The following is a 4594-nucleotide window of genomic DNA, read 5'->3' as shown; positions in this document are numbered from 1 at the left end:
GGGCTTGGGCACTGTCCCTGTGCTCTTCAGCTCATGGCGAGCACTCTACCGCTTGAGCCACACACCACTTCCGATATTCGAGATAAGAGTCTCACAGACTTTCTTGCCTGGGCTGGTTTTGAACATTGATCCTAGATTTCAGCCTCCTGAGTATCTAGGATTACATGCATCAGCCACTAGCGCCTGGCTTGTGAATGTGATTTTTCAAAGATTATTTGAAAAGAATACACTTGCAGGAGATTAAATGTTATGAGAATGACAACATTTTTATACCACAGAACCAAGTTCTACTGACATACCATTGTTTTGAAGCACTAAGGATCTTCTCAATTAATGATATTTTCTGAATTACATTTGACCTCTAAGTCACGTTTTCCTGGCTTTGGTAGACCAATTGTATCTTTCCAGGAGCTATTTTTCTATCCTACTTATGCTGGACTGGAATCTTTCATTAATCACTAGGGGAGGGATATTAACAATAATCTTTTGACACTTTGTGATCTTGTTCACAGATATGGGCTGGTCATCTGTAAATTGAAAGTTGGAATTACAGTTCTTTCTCTCAGATTTTGTGATCTCATCCTTCATTTTATGTTGCCTTGCATTTCACTATTGTTTACTGCTAATTCCTGCTTCTCAAGGAATTGGGGCCTGAAATATTATAGGAAATGAGAAATTGGCATGGCTCTTCAATTACTTTCTGTTGGAATGTTGCATGGGTCTAGGTAAGAAGTCTTGACCCTGTTATCTGATGATGTGGGTAACTGGGACCTGGGATCCAAAGACCCATGTGTCTTGCAAAAGAATAATATCTTTTAGACATCATATCAACAAAATTTGGGTATAACCAATAGGAATGCTTCAGAAATGTGGAGAAAAACAGTTTGGAACACGTGAGTTTAAAACCAAACAGAGCAACAGAGTAAAATCCCATATAAATTAGAGGAAAACATTTTTTTTTACCATGTGAATTCAGAAGAACAAGAACACTTAGAAGGTAACACAAGATTATACTGAAGACATTACATTGATACTTTTTATATTCTAGTATGTATTATAAACCTAATTATTTATATTCCAATTCTATTTATTGGAATATATAAGTATCAATGTATTTGTCATATTATCAACTAATTCTAATAAGTTTCACTGTGTGAAATATAAAATCGCCACATATAAATATAAGTTATATAACTATATATAGTACAAAAGGGCACATGTTTTGCATTGTTCTGTTGCAGTTAGGGTATCAAAGACAACTCTTAAAGTATTATTGCATTATCTCTACCTCAGTGTTTGGTAGAGATAGACCTAAAGTTTACCATTTGTAGATTTACAGCCTGGAGGCAAGAGGAAACACTGTGATTAAAACATTACCAATGTAAGGCCTAATAAAGTGGGGAAACATATGGACTTCTCCTGCAACTATGAAAATATTTGGTGATAGAAAGTCAGTAGTGTAAGTTTCTGCCTGGTTGGAAGGTAGACAGGCCAGACATTAGGTAATCATGCATATGAACAATTTTTTCAGCTTCTTGGCTTTTGCTACTTTTGGAATGTTAAGTATAATAAACAATTATATTTTGATAAAATTCCTTCTAGTCTGAACAGTTCTGTCTTAACTGTTCATCTCTCTATGATCACTTGTAACTAAGATTAGTTTTGTTCCAGTAAGACAAACTATGCTGTAAAGATAGGATATTCTGTTGGTCTGTTCCTACATGGAAGAAGGATAAAGGGTCAGGTAGACATTTGTGCCGGTAAGACCTCATTTGGGAAAATGTCAGCTGCAGAAGTTTAGAAGTAGCTCTTAAGCAAGGCTTACTTTGAATCTATTAGCTCCACAAAGCTAACTCAGTTGCATAAATAAGTACTGGAAAAAGCCATTACCTTAGGATCTAGCTATAAGTGCTTCAAAGTATGATCAAATCTAAAATGAAAAAGAATTAAAATTGTCATTCACAAAAAATACAAATGTGAGCAATCGACCGAACAATATAAATTTTTTTCACTATACATATTATTTTAGGGAAATAAGATCAATATTATTGTTAGGGACAATAAGGCTTCCTTGTTACAAAAAGGCACCCAAGGATATAAGCCTGTAAAAAGATTGCATCATTAACTACTTAAATTTAGAAGATACTACATGATTCAGCAGCCCATATACCCAAATTACAACAATACAGAGATTAACATGGTGCTTGCACAAGGATAATATGAAAATTTGTGAAGTATTCCATAGTTTTCATTCTTCAGATGCAAGAAATGAAAAACAGTTATTAAAAAGTTGATTACAAAATTACACGTGTGACAATACATGCAAGTGTTAGAATTAAATGTGAGTTTGATATCAGTGGATTAAATCTTCACCTTAGAAAGGCCTTTATATACAATAACCTTTACAAAACTTTTGAAATTAGTTAACATGGTCATTTTATCCTTAAGAAATATACTAGTATAAGTGAAGGGTTAAAAATTAAAAACCTCACTTTAACATTGCCATTACTAACTTGCTAACTGCTGATTTTGCTTCTGAAAATATGCTTGTATTCAGACCCCCTTCCCTGGCAGATAAAACTGGGCAGTGACTGCGGGATATTGGCCGGCCCAGATGTCCGGATATCAGCCCACCCCAGAACAAGGACAGCGGTTATAGATAGAACATGTTTTTTTTTTTTTTTTTTTTTTTTTTTTTGTAAGGTAAGGGGTAGGTTTATTCAGTAGACCTGCTGGGACCAGGCAAGGTTGGCACTCCACGTGGCTGGGAAAGGCCTGGGAATGAGAGAAGGGAAAGAGAGAGGAAAGAGAGAGAGGAAAGAGCTAGAGCAGAGAGAAAGCAGAGAGAGCTAGAAAAGAACAGTGAGGGAGATAGGTAGCAGAGAGAGCTAGAATAGAGTAGTGAGAGAGCAGAGAGCTAGAAATGAACAGAGAGAGAGCTAGAATAGAACACAGAGCTAGAACATGTTTTTCAGTTCCAGTTTAGTTCAGCAATCCCTGGGACGGATCTTGACAACGACCACCTGGCCAGACCATAAACTGGGCCAAATGTCAACCAATCATAGGCCTGTAACCATGTAAACCCCCCATTAAACCACCAATTGTTTTACAAAGAGTGTTACAAAATTTCCCGCGTGGCAAAGTGATTGTTGGCACATATGATGATCTTTAAATGGACCAATCATGGGATGCTTTGTGTTATGCATTAATCTTGTGATTTTTGCCTTTAAAAAGGCTTGTAACCGCTGCTCGGGGCTCTCTGACTGACCGGGGCAGAGAGTCCGTTTGCGCAAACGTCAAATAAATTCCTCTTGCTTATTGCATCTCCCAGCCTGGAGTCTGAGTTTCTGGGGCGCCCTCCCGTTGACGAAAGTCTCCTAGGAGTCTGGGGTCTTTCATAAGGACCTAGAAAAAAAGGAATCTTAAATTTTCTATATGGAATGTAATTTGAAAGGACTATTTATTAATGGATATATATATATATTTATATATAATAAAACAATGTTCAATTCAAAGTATATCCAGGAGAGAGTGAAATAGATTATGGATATTATTCAAACACAGAATATAGAATATTTTAAAAATATTTTTTCAGACAATAAACAAATATCTTTAGTTTCTGTACTACTCCTTTCAACAGATGAGTTCAAATTATTTCTGATTAAACAATCACAAAATCTGCAGAAATAATTATAGATGTATACAAACAACTAAAATACATTTTTACATCAAAGTCAGGCAATTCATTTGGAAAAATTCCACAGAATTTTTACAGTAAGATATTGCTGTTATTTGGGTTGTGAAAGTACTTTGTATGGACACAAAGAATGGATTGGCATTTTGAAGTTTAAGGAACTTAACTAATAGCTATGCTAAATAATGCTGCAATAAAAATATTTGTTCTGGTAGCTTTAGTATGGTCTTGTTTGATGTCCGTCAGTAGATGAATGGATTGAGAAAATAGAATTCTATGGAATGGAATTCTATACTTCCATGAGAAAGAATGACATTGTCCCATTTGTTAGGAAATGGAAAGACTTGGAAAAAAAATATTAAGTGAAGTAAGCCAGGCCCAAAAAAACATTGGTCCCATGGTTTCCCTTATTTGCAATAACTAGTACATGTCTGAGACAAGTCAAAATGATCAGATAAGTTGATGTTTGGCGAAATGAACCCTAAGATAAGGATTCAAATGTTTTTCTTCTTTCTTGCGATTGTTTCTAACATATTTATAAGATGATTTCTTTGTTGCTTTTTATGTCCCTCTCCCATGGTATAATCCCTGCTTTCATTGTATTTGATGTTGGTATGATTTGTGAAAGGGAAGGGGAAAAACAAATTGTTTAAATAGGGACACAGATTGACCCATTGCAACAATGAGATGTACAAGACATGTCGAAAAACGAACTTTACAACTTTGGTGGGGGGAGGGGTAGAGAGGGGAGGACATGGGAAGGGATGGGAAGGGGAAATAAAGGAGGAGGCAACATGTTTGAAAAGAAATGTACTCATTCCCTTACCTATGTAATTGTAACTCCTCTGTATGGTATTTTCAAAATAAAAAAAAAAAAAAAACTCAACCAAAAAAAAAAAA

General features: G+C 35.5%; 1 pseudogene; it reads left to right on the top strand.

The window, feature by feature from the left end:
- The first annotated feature begins 2149 nt into the window (after positions 1–2149).
- On the top strand, positions 2150–2249 carry LOC138830089 (U6 spliceosomal RNA; annotated as a pseudogene).
- The last annotated feature ends 2345 nt before the right edge of the window (positions 2250–4594 follow it).

The sequence above is a fragment of the Dipodomys merriami genome, unplaced genomic scaffold (genome assembly GCF_024711535.1).
Source record: "Dipodomys merriami isolate MVZ:Mamm:240054 unplaced genomic scaffold, mDipMer1.0.p SCAF_183, whole genome shotgun sequence".
NCBI lineage: Eukaryota > Metazoa > Chordata > Mammalia > Rodentia > Heteromyidae > Dipodomys > Dipodomys merriami.
The sequence above is the reverse complement of the archived record's forward strand: the minus strand, read 5'-3'. Positions and strand labels throughout refer to the sequence as shown.